This window comes from Tursiops truncatus, chromosome 5 (genome assembly GCF_011762595.2).
Source record: "Tursiops truncatus isolate mTurTru1 chromosome 5, mTurTru1.mat.Y, whole genome shotgun sequence".
NCBI classification, from domain to species: domain Eukaryota; kingdom Metazoa; phylum Chordata; class Mammalia; order Artiodactyla; family Delphinidae; genus Tursiops; species Tursiops truncatus.
Genome location: NC_047038.1, coordinates 35,892,347 through 35,914,584, shown reverse-complemented (window position 1 = coordinate 35,914,584; position 22,238 = coordinate 35,892,347). Strand labels below are relative to the sequence as shown.

General features: G+C 50.7%; 1 protein-coding gene across 3 annotated transcripts in view; it reads right to left on the bottom strand.

Annotated features, from left to right (window-relative positions):
* Nucleotides 1-21,836, bottom strand: part of JAKMIP1 (janus kinase and microtubule interacting protein 1) — a 101,170-nt gene extending 79,334 nt beyond the window's left edge. For 2 of the 3 annotated variants that reach the window (XM_033856828.2, XM_033856830.2), the window contains exon 1: nt 21,732-21,836. The gene's annotated coding sequence lies outside the window, so the exon portion shown is untranslated. Of the gene's footprint in view, nt 1-11,015; nt 11,949-21,731 lie in introns of those variants that run through there. The other variant, XM_033856829.2, reaches the window with a different exon arrangement.
* Nucleotides 21,837-22,238: the final 402 nt, after the last annotated feature.

The following is a 22,238-nucleotide window of genomic DNA, read 5'->3' as shown; positions in this document are numbered from 1 at the left end:
CCCTTCCTCGTCTTTTCCCCACCTCCCCCTTACCACAGATCCCCTCGGACTCCCCTCACCCGCCATCCCAACCAACGTCAGAAAGCAGCGGCCCTGACCAGCAATGGCATTCTCTACGGGACAGACTGCTAAGGCCATGGAGTCCCAGAGAGGTTGACAAACTTTCCCTAGTTCAACAGCTCAGGAGTGATAGAACCAAGGCACAAAGAAGTGAGCTCCAAGCCCGATCCCTTCATCCCACATTAAAGGCAAAATGTTTCATCGATGCAGGTCTCTACATGCACACTGCCTCTGGACAGTGCTGGAAAGGACATTACAACAGTGGTTCAGAGGGTGCTAGGAATAGAGGTGGATGCTGGTGTGTTTTTTCTTTATGCAATACTTCCATTAATTTTGTATGGTGTAAAATTTTCACAGTGGAAAAATAAAAGTGGCTAGAAATTGGCAGGCGCTAAGTGATGAAGAATTCCACAAGCATCTCAGTGTCACTATATGCTGATATAGCTGATATGCTATGCACAGGAGATAAAACTGGTGGCCTGATTTCAGCTGGGAACTCACCTCAGTGTGGCTGGCACAGGTAGGATTTCCCCCTGAGCTCTGCCCAGGCAGGTGGACACTGCCCTAGCCCATGACCCTACCCACATCTGCAGCATGCCTGCCTATCCTGGGCTCTCTCTGCACCTGGAAGACTTCAGGGTTTTTTTTGTCCAATTGAAGTAATAGATGCCTCATGGCTCCCTTTAAAGAGCTTAAGAGAGTAACCATATATTTATTTAATGATCATTTTGAATCCCATCAAGACCGATTATCCTCTGAACTTCAGCTTCTTCATCCATATAAGAGATAATAATACTGGCATCCACAGGGCTGTAACTGAAACTCTTAACAGTGGAGGAGGTACCCTGCTCAGTAGACAGGCAGCATCATTACCACTGACTGAGAATCTACTAAGTGTCAGATACTTTCCCAGGCACTGATGGTATAGAGATGAACAAGACGCAGTGCTGCCCTGGAGTGATTACAGGCTCTTCGTGTAGGAGGAAGCACAATAAATCCCTAAAGGGCTAGTACGTGACCTTGAGCACAGCAGGGAGCCACTGGTTAAGGTTTATGCCTGGGAGGAAAAGGTCAGATACCCATGCAGTTCAGACCACTTGCTCAGGGTCAACACGGAGGGCTGCCTGGAGGGGGCCCCCAGAGGCACAGTGCTGAGGCTGTGTCCTCACCTGGTAGGGGACGAAGAGGCCTGAGGTGAGCCACGGATGTGAATATTTCAGGAGGCAAAACCGATAGGACGAGAGGGACAAAGACGATTTCCTAAAGCTTGAATTAAGCTGTATTTTACATTTTAATCTATTTTTAAATCTCGTCAAACGGTTCACCAAGCTCCTTATCATTCCTACCACAGGGCTGCTTTTCTGCAGAAATGTGAAGCAGCCCTGCTTCACCTCACCCTTGGCTTCCCGCTGCCCTCAGGGTGAAAACCAAGGGTGGGGGGATGGGGGAGGGAGGTCAGGAGACTAAGGGAGATAAGGGAGATAATACCTCCATGTTTACAAATAGGGAAATGGAGGCTCTCAGAGGCAGAGGGACTGGCCTAAGGTTCCACCGAACATGCAAGAAGACTGGGATTTGAACACAGGTCTGTCAGGCCCCAGGGCCTGCTTCATGGCGTCACCCAGCAGGTGAACCTCCTAGCAGCACTGATAGCCCAGGTGGCCAGAAAGAGTTGGAGTCTTTCAAAATGGCGGGCAGGGCACAGCCCTCGTTGTCGTGAACAGGGACACCTACCTGGGCACCCACTGGCATCCTGGAACCAGAAAGGGAGCTCAGGAAGAGAGACAGTGTTGGTAGTCAGATGTCAGGCTTCCCCAAGAGGAAAATATTTAGCAAACATTGCTGTAGAGAAGGAGTGAGCCCGAGACTTAGAAGGGATGTTGAGAAAGGCCATCTGGTCCCACCTCCCCATTGTACAGATGGGACATGGAGCCCAGAGATGGTGTGTCTAATGCAAATGTACACAGGGAGGCAGGATTTGAACCCAATCCTTTGCTCTCCTTACCCTTACCTCATACTTAGCCTGGTAAAGGTGTATAAGCCACATCACCACCGGCTCCAGGAAGTCCTCCATGACTGCCAAGGCTCCTGCCCCTGAAATCCTGGGACTCCCAAAAAAGCCTGGACTTCACTGTCAGACCCAGAGTCGAATCCTGGCTCCATCCCTTATTTCCTGTAGGACCTAAATCAAGTCATGTCACCTGAACGAAAGAAAACCCTGCCTCCTGAGAATGTTGTAAGGATTACATGAATTAAGAAGACCCCTGCAGAGTCTAGACTTCCATGGATGGGCCCAGAGAACAGCCATACAATAACAGCTGCGTTCCCTTTAATGTCAGTGCCACAGACTCTGCTCCCCTCCAATGCCACTACCTACGTCAGAGCCACCACCTTCTCTGCGGCCTGGGAAGCACCTGACCCCGTCCTGCCACGGGGCCTCTCACACGCTGCAGGCCATCCCTCATCCCTCTGCCTGGTCACCTCTCCTCTCCCCATGCCAAGCCTCCTCAACTCCAAAAGCAAGTTTGTTCACTAAGGCCCTGACGTTAACCCAAAGCCGCCAACTCTGATTCCTGCCCCTTCCACTTCCGGCCAGTCCTGCGTCACTTCCTGCCACGGACTTTTAAAGTGGAGCCTGACTCTTCACCTTACGCTTCCTGTCCCCAGCCCACCTCATTAGCCACGCCCACAGCCTGCTTCCTGTCCCCGCCCCAAAGGAACCACGCCGTGGGGAAGTCTTCAGCCTCGATTGCTCCATTTAAAAAGAAGGGCAGGCTACAAAGTTGGTTCAGTATGACCCCAGTAAAATACAAAACTAGCATATATGTTCAGAGGGCAAAAAAAAATAAAGATTAGAGGTGCTTTTCAAACAGTTTTTGCTTTTTTTCATGACATGAAAACTTGTTGGACAGTCCACATGAAGCTGCTCTTGGAAGGACCCACACCCAAACCTCAGCCTCTTAAGCCACCTTTGCTGAGCCCACCCAGAAAGCGCCAGCGTGGGTGGAGAGAGGGCAAGGCTCTCGTCCTGAGGCTCCACCGCTCACTAACTCTGACGGTTCAATGACTGTGTAACCTCCCAGGGCCTCCTGTGCCCTCCTACCTTCTTACACGGTGGTTGAGGGGCCCAGAGAGAAGCAGAAAGCACCTGCCCAGGGAGCACTCAGTAAATACCACTGCTGAGAGGCAGACTGGATAGAGTTGGACAGGAAGGCAGAGGCCAAGGGGGAGGGGGGGTGGTCGCTGGCCGTGCTCTCCTGGGAGACCCTGATGGGATACTGCCGCAAACCCACAGGAAACCAGGCCTCTCACCCCCACACACAGCCACCTCCTCTGCAGAAGGTGACCCTACTCATTCTGCCAGCCGGAGAACAAGAGGAAGGGAGTGGCCCAGGGTGGCCCCGAGTCAGGCTGCATGGGACTCTTGGGGCAGGACTCCTTCCTCTGGGCCCTAAAAGCAGCATTGTTAAACCAAGAGCTGCCACTCATGAGAGCCTACTCTATGCCAGGCAATGTGCTGGACCTACCCATCTCAATCCATCCTCAGTCCATCCGTCCTTGTGAAACAAGTAACAGTATTATCCCCATTTGACAGATAAGGAAACTGAGGCTCAAAGAGGTGAAGTCACCTGCCCAAGGTCTGTGGCTTGTAAGTGGCAAAGCCAGGACTGAACCCAGGTATGTCTGACTCTAAGGCCACTTCCCAGGTGCCCAAAGAACTGTCAATTTTGTTTTCTATCCTCAGGACCCAGCACCATGAATGCTCTTAGAAGGCACCCAAGAACATTTTTAGGAATGAACAGCCAGGCTCCTTCCTGCACATCATGCCATCACCTTCCAAGAACCAGGCATATTGACAGCAAATCAAATGTCACTGAGTGAGTGACATATATAAAACAGTAAAACTTCTGTAAAACAGTAAAACTTTTTCAATCATGAAAAACTTCCAATATCATCAGAAAACCACCTACCAAACCAAAACACCAAACACACCCACAAACACAATCTGATAAAATTGCTACTCGTATGCAGGACCCCCATAACAAAATTCTCATCAAATAGAGGAACGATAGTTGTTTATCAACAGTTACAGGAACATGATGACACTTCCTTTGGAATATTCTGTGCATGTGACGTCTTCTTTTTTCTTTAGCTTTTCACTGTAAAATCTTACCAGGTGCTGAACAGGAGAGAAACTTTGAGGTGGGGATGAGCAATGGGAACAATAACTGTGCGGCAAGAAAAACAAAGCATCGTGGCAGCACCCGTACTCCTCTTCCATCAGACAGAATTCAATACAATTCAACCAACGTGCACCAAGTTAACAGGAATAACAGTCCCTGCTTATACAGCAGTCTCTCTGTACTAGAAACTGTTCCAAACTTTCCAGATTCTCTATTATTCCACAGCCCTGTGACATTCTGCCAGCCAGAATGTGAAGATAGAGCCACTAGGGTGGCCCAGGCACTGCCTCATCCGCAAAATGCCAAAGTAAATACATTTATAAGACTGACGAAGCCTCAGCCATTCTGCATACCTGGGGGTAGATGGCTGCTATCCCTTAGGCAGCCAAAACGCATCAGGTCCTTACACACATAATCCTGGTGCTCACGAGGTCCTGGAGAGGCACATGTTATTTTCCTCATTTTATAGGGACAAAATTTCAGCTGAAAGTAAGTAAAGGACTTGCTCGAGTCCCCACCTGAACACAAAGCCTTTGCTTTCTGCTACTACGTGCTGACTCTTCGCAAACCCCCTGCACCATTTTGTAATCTCCCCTTTATTGATGTGCAAGGGCCCCTTAAGGAGTCCCAGAAAAGGTCTCAGCCATTAGGCTGTTTCTGTCCCACCTCTCCTGAAATGAGTCACATCATCACACCACTAAGAACAAGCAGTGTGACTCGTGACTTTCAAGCCAACAGCAACTTCTTTTGTGGTTTCCACATCCTTTCTCCACCAGCCACTCAATGTCGTCCGATATGCCTAGGGCACTCCTCAACAGACACTTACGAATGACTCCAGAACTGGAGGACAGGGGAAAGGGTGGCAAGGCTGAAGCAAGCAGGGAGAGACAAGGGGCTCAAATCGGAACACTAATTACGGGGCTCGGGTGCTCGGACCAAGATGAACTTACTGCCAGGTTATTTACTACCAGGTTACTACCACCATCGGGAAGGAAGATGGTTAAGGATGATTTCATCAGATGCAGACATTTGCCGAATCCCTCGAATGTGCCGGCCCAGGGCTGGGTGTCCCAATGGTTCCCCCACATGCGTGAGGAGTTCCCGTCAAGTCAGGGAGGAAGGCAAGGGAACAGAGTGCAGCAAACCCAGGTGATAAGTGCAGACCAGGGCTGTGGGTCCCAGTAGGGTGTGACAAAAGAGACATCTGAAGTGGGCCCTGGCAGGGGTGAAATGTGGACATGCAGACAAGGGAATAGGGGTCTAAGGAAGGTTGAATGGCATTTAGGCAGGGAGAGCAGCAGAGAACCACATTCAATCAACATCCCGGTGCCTGCCCAATACCAGGCCCTGTGCTGTGCACAGGGGCTTCAGACGCGAATCCCAGCCAGGCCCTGAGCTCCAGCCAGTGGGGAAGAAAAACTGTGAAAGACAACAGTCCCACAGTATGGCCAAAGCTGGTACAGAAAGATGTGCAAGGCTTGGGGAGTCAGGGAAGTACCCGAGGATATGAGCCTAAGCCACCTCTAGAGGCGGCAGAAAGGGCGCGCTAGAGAGAGGGTACAGATGTGCAAAGACAGGAGGAACGGAGGGCAGGTTCAAGGAAGTCAGACTCTTCTATATGGTAGGGGACAGTGTTATGGACTGAATGTCTGTGTCCCCCCCCCCCACAAATTCATATGTTGAAACCCCAATCCCCAATGTGATGGTATTTGGAGATGAGGCTTTCAGGAGGTGATTACGCCCTCATGACGGGATTAGCATCCTCATAAGAGGACACACAAGAGAGCTTACTTCCTCTCTCTGTCCACCTCCTGAGCACACAGTGAGAAGGCAGCCATCTGCAAGCCAGGAAGAGAACTCTCACCAGAAACAGAATCAGCCACCACCTTGATTTTATACTTCCCAGCTCTAGAACTGTGAGAAATAAATTTCTGTTATGTAAGCTGCCCAGTCTATGGCATTTTTTGTTATAGCAGCCAAAGCAGACTAAGATAATTGGTAAAAGCAAGAGCATCGAGAGATGAGGTCACAGATGTGGTGACAAGGAGTGTGTGCTTCATCCCAGGACCGGCGGAGTCCATCGAGCAGAGGGGTGACACAGCCAGGTGTGGTTTCTGAAAGATATCAGCCTTTCTTGGTATGACTGTTTGTCTTCCCAAATACTCCCAATAACTCAAGAGCCACTCTGAGGAAGGAGTGGGTGGGCAGAACCTTCAGACTGTCCTCGGAGAGCACTGGACCCTCAAGGTCTGTTCACAGAGACCTGGGGTGAAGCAAGTGCTGGTCCTAATGCAGCTCTTTCTCCAGCCCAGCTCAGTTCAGTCAGTGACAGTCCTGGAGGCTCCTCCTTCCCAGGGCCCAGTCTAAGGAACATGAGGATACTTGGAGGTTGAGACAGAACCAATGTGATACTGATGGGCACATGACAACACAGAGACACAGGTGTCTGCAAAGGGATGGTGGCCAGTACCTAAAACAGAGCAGAACCATCAGAACTTTGGGGCACTGGGAGATGGTGACCAGGCCTGGGTTTCAAACCACATTCCATGGAGCCCTGGTCCACCCTGAAGAGGCTCAGGGGTATCAGAGATCAGGGTTCTGGAGCAACAAATGTTTGGTTCTATTTTTTATAGGTAGAATCATTTTAAACTACAAACACGGCATACAAGCTCAAATGAGCTGCACATCAAATGTCGACCCTCTGTAGACGCCACTGCATGGACCTGGGTTGCCAGGTGAATACTCAGTTTTATACATGTCTTGGGGTTGAGACTCTCCTGTCATCTCTAGCAAAACGGATCCTGAAACTAGAAGACAAGTTGTTGACAAAAACCTTACCGATTGCAAATGTGGTAGGTAAAGATTCTGAGAACAGAATATTTTCACAACCACAACAAAGCCCAATTAACACTCAGGGTGCCATGGCTGTTAAGAATACTACTGTCACCCCAAACTTTTCATTTTGAAAGTTACATGCATCAAGGCAACCTCACTGTTCTCATGGACTGACGTGACGTGAAGCACTATAAGTTTAGAGTCATAAAATAAATATGAAAATAAACTATTGCCAGACTGCTACACCCTGACCCAGTATTTCTGACTCAGCCCCTCAAGGTGGGGCCTGAGAACGTGCGCTACTAAAATGCTCCCAGGTGACGTTGATGCTGCTGGCCCAGGACCCTACTTGGAGAACCACTGCTCTAATCTACTCTTTACAAACTCTGCTTACTGAGACTCATTAGGGCAGGTGGTCCCATAAGCCCGGATAGGTAGGTCCTCCTACGACAGCAAGGATGGGGGAAGGCAGAGGAACAGGCATTCCAGGGACTGGGGCAGCAAACACATGGAATCTGGAAACAGTGGGTAAGGAAGTCAGTAGTTCACTGGGGTCAAAGAGGTGGCTAGGAGTAATGAGGTGCAGGATGAGGTGGGAGGAAAAAGCGGGGGCTGTAGAAATCAGGCTTACAAGGGTGGAACTGAACATCAGCTATGGACCAGGCCCTGTCTTTGCTGCTATTGATCTCTCATTTCATTGCATTGTGGTCAGAGAACACACTTTGTATTATTTCTATCCTTTCAAGTTTATCGAGGTTGTTTTATGGCTGAGCATATGGTCTATCCTGGAGAACGATCCCCGTGCCCTTGAGAAGAATATATATTCTTGGCGAGGACACGGAGAAAAGGGAACCTCTGTGCACTGTTGGGTGGGAATGTAAATTGGTGTAGCCACTATGGAAAATAGTATGGAGGTTCCTCAAAAAATTAAAAATAGAACCACCACATGATCCAGCATTTCTGGGTATTTACCCAGAGAAGATGAAAACACTAACTTGAAAAGATAAACACACCCCCGTGTTCATTGCAGCATTATTTACAATGGCCAAGAAATTAAAAGAACCTAAGTGTCCGTCAGCGGATGAATGGATAAAGAAACTATGAAATAGATAGATGTAAAATGGAGTATGATTCAGCCACAAAAAAAGAATGAAATCTTGCTATTCGTGAGACATGGATGGACCTTGAGGGCATTATGCCAAGTGAAATAAATCAGACAGAGAAAGAAAAATACCACATGATCTCACTTATATGTGGAATCTTAAAAAACAACAACAAAAACCAGACTCATAGATACAGAGAACAGATTGGTGGCTGTCAGAGGCGGGGGACAGGAGAGTGGGCAAAATGGGTTAAGGAGGTCACCAAGCGCAAACTTCCAGTTATAAAATACACAATTCATGGGGATGCAATATACAGCACGGTGACTACAGTTAGTAATACCATATTGTATATTTGAAACTTGCTAAGAGAGTAGATCTTCAAAGTTTTCATCACAAGAAAAAATTTTTGGTAACTATATGTGGCAATGGATGTTAACTACACTTATTTTGGTGATCACTTCACAATGTATACAAATATCAAATTATTATGTTATACACCTGAAATTAATATAATGGTTTATATCAATTATACCTCAATTCTACATATATATGTGTATATGTATATTCTTATGTTGGTGGAGTTTTCTCTAGGTGTCTGTTAAGTCTGGTTGGTTTATAGTGTCCTTCAAGTTTTCTATTTCTTTACTGATCTTCTGTCTAGTTGTTCTATCCATTATTGAAAGTAGGGTATTGAAGTATCCAAATATTATTGCTGAATTATTTACTTCTCCCTTCTTTTAGATCAGTTTTTGCTTCAAATAATGATATTTTGGTGTTCTGTTGTTAGATGCATGTGTGTTTCTAGTTGTTATATCTTCCTAATGGATTGACCCTTTTACCATTGTAAAATGTTATTAAATGTCATTATAAAATGTCCTTCTTTATCTCTATTTATTTATTTAGTTTTTGCGGTACGTGGGCCTCTCACTGTTGTGGCCTCTCCCGTTGCGGAGCACAGGCTCCGTACGCACAGGCTCAGTGGCCATGGCTCACGGGCCCAGCCGCTCTGCGGCATATGGGATCTTCCCGGACCGGGGCACGAACCCGTGTTCCCTGCATTGGCAGGCAGACTCTCAACCACTGTGCCACCAGGGAAGTCCTTTATCTCTATTTTTTATTTTAAATCTATCTGGTATGATATCAGTATAGTCACTCTAGCTTTCTTATGGTTGCTCTTTGCATGATGTATCTTTTTCCATTCTTTTACTTTCAACCTATTTGTATCTTTGAGCCTAAAGAAGTATGTCACCTGTAGACAGCATACAGTTAGATCATTTTTAATATACTCTAACAATCTCTGCCTTTTGATTGGGTTGGGGTTTTTTAAAATATTTATTTTTGGCTGCATTGTGTCTTAGTTGTGGTACGCGGGATCTTCGTTGCGGCACGCAGGCTTCTCTTTAGTTGTAGCACACGGGCTCCAGAGCGCGTGGGCTCTGCAGTTGCGGCGTGCAGGCTCAGTAGTTGCGGCATGCAGGCTTAGTTGCCCCGCGGCATGTGGGATCTCAGTTCCCCGTCTAGGGGTCGAACCTGCATCCCCTGCATTGGAAGGCAGGTTCTTAACCACTGGATGACCAGGGAAGTCCCTGATTGGGTTGTTTAAGCCATTCACATTTAATGTTATTATTTATACAGTTGAGTTTACCTCTGCCATTTTACTTTTTGTTTTCTACACGTCTCATGTCAGTTTACTTCCTCCATTCCTCCTTTACCGTGTTCTTTTGCATTAAATGAATCGGGCATATGTCACAGCAAGAACTTCAAAGAGCTTATTCTTTTTAATTCAGATAACAAAATCACCTCTCCAGCAATTTTTAGTTTCTTAAAATGGTTCATTTTCTAATCGACCATGATTTTTTTCTCTCTGGTTCCAGTAAACAGGAGCAAATGAATTATTCACCCAATAGTCATAGAGCATCATCTATAATAATGTCCATTACCAGATTCCTGGGTTGGACAATTTGAGGCTAGAATTTGACCTTCCCACAAAGAGGAGGCATGGGGCCACTCACGGTGTTTTGAGGACCACCTTCATGACATGGGATGATACAAAGTGTCATAACAGTTCAGTGCTTCAGACCAAGGCGGGAAAGGATGGTTGGAATTCACGACAGAGTCCATAGCATGGATATTTTCAAGGGCTGTGGTACTGCTTTCACAGACACCTGGCACAGATGCTAACAAAGATCTGGTGAGCGGAGGGGTTTTCTATACCAGCTACGATGAACAGGTGAGACACCACAAACTGATCAGCCCACATCCCTTCCAGGGAGTGATTTAATACCCGCCCCCCATCTCCTTGTCACTTGACCTCTTAGTTGACCTACCTACAATGCCCTCTGTTCATCAACAAATATGAAGGGAAACTACAATCCGGGAGCTTGTGAATTGTGAAATCCCCAATTCACAGTTTATGTTGTGAACATCTGAGGTTTGGGGCACCCAGCACCCCTCCCCCATCTTCTGACTGGAACACTCCCAATTTCCGATATCCTATCCAGCAACAGGACTTGTTTGCGTATTTGGTATGAAGTGTCTTGCATTCACCTTTAGCCATGCCTATAGAAAACTCAGGGGATCTGCAATGCCCAGGCGCTCATAAACTGGGCTCATCCTGGGTATCTGGTGCACTTCCAGGGAGAGATAGATACTAAAAGTAAAGTGCCCATTTGCCCAATAGTTTAAACAGATTAGGCATAATTTGGGGGCATCCGGGCCCTTGTTTAAATAAGGTGTCTGGTTGGCAAAAGAACCTCTTCCAGCCCTGATCCTGAAAGGCTCCAAGACTTGCCGCAGAAACTCAATTACCGCCAGGCTTAATGAGCTCACTCACCCAGCTGCCCTGGCCCACAGAGCAGCCCCGCCAACTTCCAAAAAGAAGATGTGTCTTCCAAAGCGTATTCTGAGGTGCAGCTTGGGAGAAATGGAAACATCAGACCAGTTTAACAAGAAATATGACCTGTGAACACAAGAACATGGTTTGGATTCTGAAGAACAGCTGTCTAACATTTTTTTTTTTTTTTTTTTTTTTGCCCTTAACTAAACGCAGACTGCACTGCAAGGCTGTGAAATCCCCGTGCGCAGGGGAAGGGTAGCTTTACTGAGTTCTACAGAAACTTCACAAATGTCATCTCTGGGCTGATAGAACCACCAGGGGTGTTTCAACCACGAGTACTGAGGGGTCGGAGCTTTGGAGAATTGATGTCACTAGAGGAGGCTGCTACAGAGAAAGGAGTGGGGCTTATTGAGGGCAGAGTGGACCTGATGCAAACAACAGAGAGAAGAACCTACGGCACCCGGTTACAGTCCCTCCCAACACGAACATTATAGGAATATGAAACATATTCATTCTTCCTTTCTTGGCCCAGAAGTGAAAACAATTCAGTCATAATACTATAAACAGCAAATATTAAGGCTAAAGCCCAAAAGTGATTGACCACCTACTGTGCCCCTCCCCCTGTGCTGGGTGCTGGGAATCCCACTGTGAACCAGGCAGCATCCCTACTTTCCCAGAACCTTCTGTCTAGTGGGAGAGTCGGACAAGTCACTGGCAGCTGGAATACAGAATCCAGGGCAGTGACAGAGGGATGTGCGGAGCAACGGGAACCCTGGGGACATAGCTGACCTGGCCTGCGGATGCGGAAGGATTGTCAAGGAAGGTTTTCTGGAGGAAATAAGGCTGATGGTGGATCTTAAGCACACGTGGAGGATGTTCAACTGGGTGAATGGGGGCAGGAAAGGCTAATGGGCAGATCTGCCAGAGGGAACAGCATGTGCAAAGGCCCGGCTCAGTCAGGAATGGCAGGCGGATGGTACAGCTGGAAACATGCTCTACTGAAGGCCTGGAAGGAGAGAGGCAGGGGCAGGCCACGCCACCCTGGCAAGATCAGGAGAGTGCCGGAAGCCTGTTTAGTCCGCCTCTCTGCCTCCGGGCTGTTCCTATCTTAATCCAGCCCTGGTGACCTCATCCACTGTATCTTCACTTGTAGAGTAAGCAAACAGGTCTCTCCTAGGCTCCACCATCCAAGCCGGGCCATGGAACCTGCAGGGATTCACAGGTGGGGGGGTGAGGGAGGGAGGTATTCCTGGCAGAGGGAGCTGGCAAGCAAGGGTCTGGAAGAAGGGACAGTGCTTAGGAGGGGGGTACAATTCACCAGGGGAAACATGGGAATTGAGTTGGGAGCAGCCCATGGGGGCCCTGAACACAGGCTAAGCTGGCCGCACTCTTTTCATAAGTAATCAGCAACTGGAGTAGCCAGAGGTCTGACCCCCATCACTGCCATTTCTACCTGGGCAATCTCAGGTAATAAGTCATTCATTCTTCACCAATGAGGTGGTACGGGCCCAACAGGGGCTGGAGAGGAAGACTCGCTGTTGCCCTCAATAACCCACTTCCACTTACACGTCAGCACGATCCACTCCTCAGTCCCCACCCGAGCAGCAGCAGAAGGCCAGCAACTCGCAGGCAGGTGTGCATGGAGAAGACAAGGAGGACAATATTCGCTGACCCCTGCAAAACCTGGACAAAGCCCTTCACGGGCATCTCTCCACGTGGAACACATGGCACCCTGGGTTGGGAGAGGGGTGTGACCCCCCAGGACACCAGAACTCCCAGGGGTGATGTGCTTTGTCTCCCTCGAGGCTCCTGGCTGGGTGGGGAGTGGAGTTCAACCCAGACTCCCTCCCAGGTCTGGCAGAAAGCAGATGGTCTGGAGCAGAGGAGATGCGCAAAACATGGAGGTGGCCTTGCCAGGCCCTGAGAATCAGCTTCCCTCGAGCAATCAGCTCTGGCCATTGGGCAGCCCTGCCCACTGCTCTGAGAAGCATGGAGAGATCTCCACCTTCAGAGACCATGGGAAATGAACATGCAAACTCTTCAGAGGACAGAAGAATTCTGGTGCGGTTACTCTATGCAGAGGGAGTAAAAACGCTAGAGCCATTGAGTGGAGGCGACTCAGAAGAGTGTCCCAACGCTCTTCATCCTAATCACGTTGCCGCCAGTTACAGAGAGCCTACCACGCACCAGGCTGTATGTGGATCCAGCCTGTTCCCCTCACAAGGTCTGCCCTCAGGGCTCCCAGCTAGAGACCCAGCTCTCACCGCCCTGCGATTGTTTACCGAGTCTCCTTCCTCATATTCTCCAGGTAACAGTCACAGTCTTGGTGATGGGGTTTGTGTTTTATTTGTGGGTCTCCCCTCTCTCGGAATGAAAGCTGCCATGGGCAGGGACCTTGCCGCGCCTGGTCTTCCTGGGGCTCTAGTTCCTTCCGGGGGCACACAGGAGGCCCACAGATGTGCACTGTCACTCTTTGTTATCAGACTGAGTGCCTTGTTTACAGAGGAGGAAACTGAAACATGGGAGAATGTAACTCACTTGCCCAGGGCCACATACTTCACAGAAGGCAGAGCCACCATCCTCTGGGCCTGGTCCCTGCTCCTGAGGAGCATAGCGTCTAGAGCAGCACTGCCCCCCAAAATACAATGTGAATCCCAGGTAAAAATTTAAATTTTCTAGCAGCCACGTTAAAAAAAAGTAAAAAGAAACCAGCGAAACTAATTTCAATGATACATTTCATTTAGCCCAACATATCCAAAACGGTTTTGTTTCAACAAGTCATCAGTGTTAAAGTTATTACTGAGATCTTTCTCATTCTCTTTTTCCTACAAAGTCTTTGAAAGCCAGTGTGTGTTTTCCATTCCCCAGGGCAAGTGAACGTATGACTTAGGAGGCCCGTTCATAATCATTATGACCAGTACTTCTGGAACCGCCAGTGTCAGCAGTACCACCTGACACATACCTCCTGTACACCAGCATGCTCTGGGACGTCTGCACAGTTATTTCTGACCTTCACACCAACCCCAAGAGCTAGGGACGCTGAACTTTCTCCATACTGAACGGAAGAAAAAAGGGAAGCTTGGAAAGATGAAGTAACACGCTCCAGATCACCGAGCTACCAAGGTGGAGTTAGGAAATTAACGCACATCTGGCTCTAAGCAAAACAACAATTATTTCTTGGGCACCTACTGCATGCCAGAGTCTTGTGCTGAGAGATAGAAAACATGCCAGTCGAGGTTCCTGCCCTCACGGTGCTTTCATTCTAGCTCAGGAGGACCAGGGGAATGATCACAAATGGGGAAACAAAATGCATTTCAGATCATGATGATTTCAGAAGAAACGGGGTGCCAGAGGGGAGAATAACAGTGGAGCGGGAAGGCGGGCATCTACCTGAGAAGGGCAGGGAAGACCTCTCCAAAGAGGGGACATTTAAGCTGAGACGTGAAGGGTGAGAAGAAGCCAGTTCCGGTGAGGGCAGGAGATGAACAGGCCAGGCGGCAAGAAGGAGACACAACACTCTGGGCAGGAGAGTCCAGTACATTCCAGGAACCGTCAGAAAGGCCCCCTGTGCTGTGCCAGCTGCCTCTCTGGGCCACCGGGTTGGCCCCTGGCGGGGGCCCCCCTGCCTCAGGGCGCTCCCACACTCTGGCTTGGAAAATGAGAAATCTACAAACCATTCTCCGGATGTCGAGAGCAAGTGAAGGCTGGAGGTTCCCAGCACAGAGCCTGGCAAGGAGGGCACATTCATAGCTATCTGCTGAGTGGCTGAACGGATGAATCAGAGAGCAGTGGGAGGAGACAGTGGAAGCACCACAACAGAAGCCTGGTAGCCAAGGCCCCAAGAAGAAAGCTTTAACACTTGAAGCTACACCTCAAACACTCTGCACAATAGCCGAAAGGTAGAAACCACCCAAGAGTCCATCAAGAAATGAAGGGATAACAAAATGTGGTCCATCCTTACAATGGAATATTATTCAGCCTCAAAAAGGACTGAAGTACGGATACATGCTACGACCTGGGTGAACCTTGAGGATATGATGCTGAACGAAAGAAGCCAGACACAAAAGGCCACATATTATATAAGCCCATGTATATGAAATTCCAGAACAGGGAAATCACAGAGACAGAAGGCAGATGGGTGGTTGCCAGGGGCTGAGGGACGGGGAGGGGGAGTGAGTGTTCCACGAGGAGGGAGTTCTCCTCGGGGATGATGAAAGTGTTTTAAAGCTAGACAGAGGTGTTGGCTGTACAACACTGTGAATGTACTAAATGCCACTGAATTGTATTCTTTAAAATGGTTAATCTTACATTGTGTGAATTTCAGCTCAATTTTTTAAAAAAGGGGAAGGGGAGGAAAAAAATTGTTTCAACAGAACGGTCAGGTCATGATCCTGTTAAATAAAATAAAACCCCGTGTCTCAGAAAGCAGATAGGAGTGATCAGCCTCCAGAAGTACCAGAATAGAAAAGGAAAAGAGAGAAGACGGACTTTCCAATGTTAAAAGAAGCAGAAAGCTATTGATACTTTACCAGATCACTCTCACCTCCACTATCGACGCCTGTGATACTCACAGTCTTCCTGTCCTCCATAGGAAGCAGGACTCTCCTCAGTGGTGTGTCCCACCCCTACCAGCCCTAAGGAAGGGACGAGGGGCCAGTCCAGGGCTCCTGAATCAAAATGCAGCCGAGATGGAGGCTTGGGGGCCAGCAGGCTGAGCCAGCGCATCCCCTGACCTGGCACACACAAGGGCATTACTGCTACAATGGGCAGCCCTTGGCAGCCCCGGGATGGCCACAACAGAACCTCCTTTCATTCCCTAAAGTGGCCCTTCAGCCAACTCTGGGCCACAGGGGAGAAAGTACAGCAGGAAACCTGCCTCCACACAGCACATGGGTCCTCTGAGGTCCAGTTGGGGACTTTAGGACACATGACGGGTCCTGAGGATGATTCCAAGACCTGGAAAGGATAAAGGGGACACCACGAGCCACACAGAGAGGACAGACGGACCTAACGACTGATTAAGGGTGTGGCTGTTCCAGGGAACAGCATCACAGCGACTGTCCACCACACAAGGCTGGGTCTTCACCTCTGTTCTTTTTTTTTTTTGCGGTACGCGGGCCTCTCACTGTCGTGGCCTCTCCCGTTGCGGAGCACAGGCTCCGGACGCGCAGCCTCAGCGGCCATGGCTCACGGGCCCAGCCGCTCCGCGGCATGTGGGATCTTCCCGGACCGGGGCACGAACCCGCGTCCCCTGCATCGGCAGGCGGACTCTCAACCACTGCGCCACCAGGGAAGCCCCACCTCTGTTCTTTATTTCATCCTTACACCCACGTGGATGGCAAGGATGGGGATTGGGGTTATTCCCATTTCACAAATGAGGACACTGAGCTGTGGAGGGTTCAAAGGGTACAGGCGATCTTCCACGGTCAGCATACGGCAGAGCCGGCGTTCAAACCCAAGGCTGCCATCAACGCCTCCTGTGCTAAATTATGCTGCTGCTGATGTTTGCTTTTTTCTACAAAACTCCCACAAGGCAGGACGGAGTCATGGTTAAGAACATGGGCCGCCGGTTTGGGATGACGGAAAAGTTCTGGAGATGGATAGCGGTGATGGTCGCACAACAATGCGAATGTACTTAATGCCACTGAACTATACCCTCAGAAATGGTTAATAGTAAATATTATATATATTTGAAACAAAGATATTTGAAGAATTGGTCAGGTACTAGGACATAAAGAAACTATCAACAAATTTTAAAAAAGAGATATCATACAGACCACATTCTCTGAACATGGTAAGATTCTGTTAGAAGCTAATAAAAAATATAAATTCTTCCCCTGCTGGAAAAAAATCCCTGCTTCCCCAGTTACCAGTTCTGTGACCCTGGGTAGGCTTCACAGCCTCTCTGTGTCCACCTGTAAAATGGGAGATGCAGGGCTTCTCCCTCTGGGGTTGTGTTCAGGATTGAATGAACTCAAACCAGGGAGAGAGCACAGACCAGGGGGTGGCAAACTTCTGCAAAGGGCCAGGTAGTAAATGTTTCTGGCTTTACTGGTGTCTTCTCCAACTGCCCAACTCTGCCAATACAGGGCCGAAGTAGCCATAGACAGCAGGTACACAAATGGACATGGCTGTGTACCAGTAAGACTTTCTTTACAAAATCAAGCAGCGGGCCGATGAGCAGTAGCTTGCGGACACCCTGGCGCTTGGTAAGTGCTCAGCCAATGTTAACTGTTACAATTAAGAAAAACGGCATTTATCTCAATTCATTTCTGTAGACCAATGAAAGGCACAGTACTCCTTGTTGCGGTTCTGAAAATAAATACTATCACCAAAGACAAGAACAGAGCCACTGTCCCCACTGGGGAGCTGGCCCCTCCCTCACCCTGAGCACCCCTGCGCCCTCTCTCTGCTGCTTTCAGGTTGATTCAGAACCAGCATGTTAATTACCTCCTGGGCTACTCTCTGCAAGCACTCGTGCCCCTCCCACCTCCCACAGGAGGGGCTCCTGACCCCTGCCCTTCACACCATGAGGCCCTCAGGGCCCCCTTCCTTGTCCTTGCCCCTCCCTGCTGGCCCATGGTCCCCGGGCTGTCCATCTGGCTTTGGAAAGGCATAAGCAAAGAAAATATTTTCAGAAGGCATTCAGGGCTAGAGTGGCAAGCCAAGGTCCCACTGCTAGCCTGCCTTGGGGTTTTTTCCTGAACCTCGGGCTACACCAACACCAATAGCTACTACTGCCTTTAAGGTAACATGTTTCTATTAAAAGCACTGAGAAGGCTCCTCTGATTGATTTCTCACACTAGCCCTGTAGGAAGGTTTTCTTTCCATTACTGGAATCAGCATGCTTCATGGAACAACATCTAAGCTCCGGAGTGAGAGACACCCCCCCCACCCCCCGCCCACACACACACACACACACACACACACACACACACACACACACACACACACTGCTTAATTCCACCTCTGCCTCCACCTCCAGACACAGCCCCTGCTTGTCAGGGCCTCACATAATCCTTACCCTGCCTGGTGCTGTGCCGTTTAAATGAGATAATTCATGGCAGAAGTGGGAGTTTAAGCAACAATAGAGAGCTATTTTCCCTATGCGAACATCACAGGAAAAGGAACTGGGCACAGAGAGGTTAAGTGACTTGCCCAAAGTCACACAGCTAGTAGGGGTGAGGTGGTTCTCAATGCAGCTCCTCTAACCCAGCCCTGTTCCCTCCCAGCCCACCTCACCTAGCTGGTGGCCACCGCTCATGATCACTAGTTCCATTAAGAGTTTTCCTTAAAATAGATAACCAACAAGGACCTACTGCATAGCACAGGGAACTATACTCAATAATATGTAATAACCTATAATGGAAAAGAATCTGAAATATATATATAACTAAATCTCTTTGCTGTACAACTGAAACTAACACAACATTATAAATCAACTATCTTTCAATAAAAAAAAATTTTTTTTAACGAGTTTTCCTAAGAATTGGGTGGAAATTATTGTAACTGCTGTACCCCAACACTGAGCAGGGAGAAAGTCTAGATGAAAGAGGCATCGAAGGAACTGTTCTGGGACCAGTGGACTCTGAGTTCAGGATTCCTGCATGTAGCTCTCAGCACCTTCTCACACAAGTCTGCACAGTTGGGATTAGTTAACACGGCACCCACCCCTTTCATCTTTCATTCCTGCTTATTGAATATTTAGCTTATTGGCGTGACGTTGTTAGCTTGCGAAGGACAAAGAGGGCCTCCAACCAGGCCATTTGCTCTGTGACAAAGCTAAAGGATTTATCTTTTTCAAATCACTTATGACACCCTCCTTCCTTGTCATGACCACTTATTTAAGTGCTTCCAATGCCCAGAGACTACACTTCTGATCTCACACCAACTCAGCCAAAGACAGACCACTGCCCTCATTTGTACAGGATATGGAGGTTCAGAGAGGTTAATCCTCTTGCCCAAGATCACACAGCCATAAGGAACAGGCACAGGTGAGTCCAGCTTCAGAAGCCCTGCAGGTTGACCCAACCACAGTGGGGAAGGAGGCCGACAGAGAAGAACCAGGATACACTGCAGTCACCCCCAATCTCTCTGAGGAAGGCATCCCATCTTAGTTAGAAAGCCCAGGTGGGAAGCACTTGCCCAGCCGCAGATGAGTAAGGGGCAGGGCCCGAAGGGGAACCCAGGCAGTCTGGCTCTACAGCCTGGAGAGAGGGAGAGCCCGTCCTCGGGGAGGTAAACAGCCATAGCACACGGCGGCAATCACTGCTGGGTTATGCCTTCCTCAGAAACTGTTCCTCCCTCCGCTCCTCTCCAGCCCCAACTTGCTCTGTGCTAAGACAGCGGGCTCCATCGTGCCTCCTCCTCATGAAGGCTCCAGGTCGGGGGAAGGCAGCTGTCATGCTCTCTCCCTCTGTACGTGTCTCTCTTCCAGCGCTGGCAGTACCGATGCCAGTGTGAAGGCCTCCCCAGGAAGATGGAGCCCCACCAAAGAGGGGCTGCCTCTCAGACTTCACTGTGCCCCTAGTCTCTGGTGGGCAAGGTCTGCTTAAGGAAAAATGACACAAATACTATGCAACGTACAGATATAAGGTTCTGGGAGAGAACTACACAATCTGTTTGGCAGAGTCAAGGAACACCACAGAGAAGTAACATGAGAGCTGGGCTTTGTCATATGAATAGGAGTTCTCCAGACAGACAAAGGAGGGGATCATTTCTGGGAGAAAACACAGCACGTGGGGAAAACCTAAGTGGGAAGATGCATCTGGGGACACAGAGTTGGCATGTGTGGCTGAGATTGTGGTGGGGAGAGGAAGAGGTGGGCCAGGGAAGCCGGGATGTGAGGAACTTGTGAGGTCACGGAGGCAGTGGGAGCCATGGATGGTTAGTGAAGGATGAAAATGGCAATGAGCTCATTTGTGGGACCCACACTCTGACCCTTTGAGGGGCTTCTTGCTGTGATAAGACTCAAGGCAAGAGCTGCCCCCAGACTCTGACCAGAGATGTTCAGCATTACAGACCACATGCAGGCGTCTCAACAACAAAAACTGTGCAACCATCCATAAACCTCCACCGAGTTGTACAAAACGAAAAGTTTGCTCAGACCAGCAGGTCTCTGGGAGTTGACAATGCCCTGCTGGGCAAGCATCCTGGGGGCGGGAAGTGGGGGAGTGCTGACCATCCCACCCCATCCCCAAACCTGTCCCTCTTCTTCGTACATCCGGGCTCATGGAAGAGCCACCCACCTGCCCAAGGCCCTGGAGAAGAAGCCAACTCCTTCCACAGCCCCGCCCCATACCAGGTCACACTGAGTTGGGGGAAGGCCCCCCCCGACTTAGGCCGGATATGTACTCTGGGTGGATCCCTCTGCGAGGGGCTTAGGCTCCTCCGCCCTCCGCCAGAACCTCTTAGTCTGGTCTGGGAGGCGGCGGCCATCAGTTAGGGCAGCAGTATGTCCAGCTCTGCCATACAGGAAAGCTCAGGTGGGGCACGGGGCTCTCCCTGCCTTGTTCTAGAAGGAGCTGTCCAGTTAAAGGAGGGGAGTTCCCGGAGAGGGAAGAGCACGAGCAAAGGCCAAGGAGAGCGTGCCTGTGAGTGTGCATGGAAGGGGTGTGGGGGGCGGAGGAGGACCAGGGTTAGATACAGTATCTCTGGAGCTTAGAGAGCTGGGCAGAGGCCGGCGGAGAGCCCAGGCCGGCCAAGACTTCAGAAGGGTAGACTAGAGTGTGTGGCGAGGGGAGGTGGTGGTGGTGGTGTATGTGTGTGCGGGGGCGAGGGGGCTGTCTTTAGGCGAAAGGCTCCAGCCTGGGAGGCAGCCTCTATCAGGGATGACGAGGCCGGCTCAGGAGCCCGAAGCCAGGAGGGTGGAGTGATGGAGCGATGGAGTCAGGCGGCTGGTGGCGAAGGCGCGGCAGGCCCGAGCGGCCGCTAGCCTGAACGCAGGGCGTCCGGCAAGGTGCCCGGCCCCGCGGGAGCCAATCTCTGTGCGCCATCTCCGGAGGCAGAGTACGCCCAGGGCGCGCCGGCCAGGCAGGAGGGTGGGTACCAGCCTTTCTTCGCATTTCTCCAGCCTCCTCCCCGGCGCCCACGTGGGCGGAGCAGCGTGGGGGTGTGCGTGGCAGAGGCCGCGGCAGCGTGTGCTGTGCGTGGGGTGGGGCGGCCTCGCCCTCCCGGCCCTCTGCCTCCACGGCGCGGCCCGGGGCTCCATCCTCTGTACCACCTCGGCAGAGATCCGTGGGACCCAGACCTACTCAGGGGGTGGGACCCAGAAAGAACCGGCCGGCCACGCCCCCCGCGCCACTCCCGGGAGGCACCCGGTGGATCCCCCTCCCCCTCCTTAGCTTGGAGACGGAATGGGGAGAGGAGTGGAAATGGGGGTGGCATAAGAAAGAGAGGGCTGGGGGCGGGAGAAGGAGGGGGTGTATGTAGGAAGGCGACGCAGAGTCCTCCGGCTGGGAGACTGCAGGGGGATTTGGAGGGGATTGGGGGATGGGAACGGAAAGGTGCGGGACCTCAGAGGTGAGATGCAAGAGTGGCAGTGTAATCAAATGGGGGCGCGAAGGCTGGAGGAGGGGCGGGGAAGGTGGGAGACGGGGCGGGGCGGCACTGGTCACTGCGTCCCTTGCCAATGGGTCAGCCCATCGGTCCTGGAGTCCGCGGCTCCCCTTTGGCCATCGCGCGCCTCCCGCCCCCCGGCGCACCTGTACCCACCTGCTCGGTGCTCAGGCCCGAGCCGGGCAGCAGCAGCAGCGGGCGTAGCGAGCGCAGCCCCGCACCGCATCCTCCGGCCGCCCCCCTCCCCGCCCAGAGCTTACGCTGCCGCCGCCCCCGCCTTAAAAAGGACAAAACGGAACAGAAAAAGGATGCATGCAAAAAAAAAAAAAATCGTAAGAAGCAAATGAGGAAGACGGGCTGATGTGCGCGCGCGGCCCGGCGGGGCGGGGGTTGAGATGCAGCGACACGGGTGACCGTGCTTAGGGCAGCCGGTCAGCGCGTGCCGCACACTCCCGGCTGCAGCTCCCGCGGCAGCCCGGCGCCCGGCTCGCAGCGCGGCCCCGCCCCTCACCCGGGGCGCCCCTCCGGTTGGTCCGTCCTCCTGCCAGTCGGAGGGGTGGGCCTGGCGCTTGCCCCGCCCCCGCCAGGGGCCGAGGCCGGGAGCTGTTCTGCTGCTTCGAGAGGAGTTTAGGGGAGGCCTGAGCGTGCGCAGTGGGCCCAGCG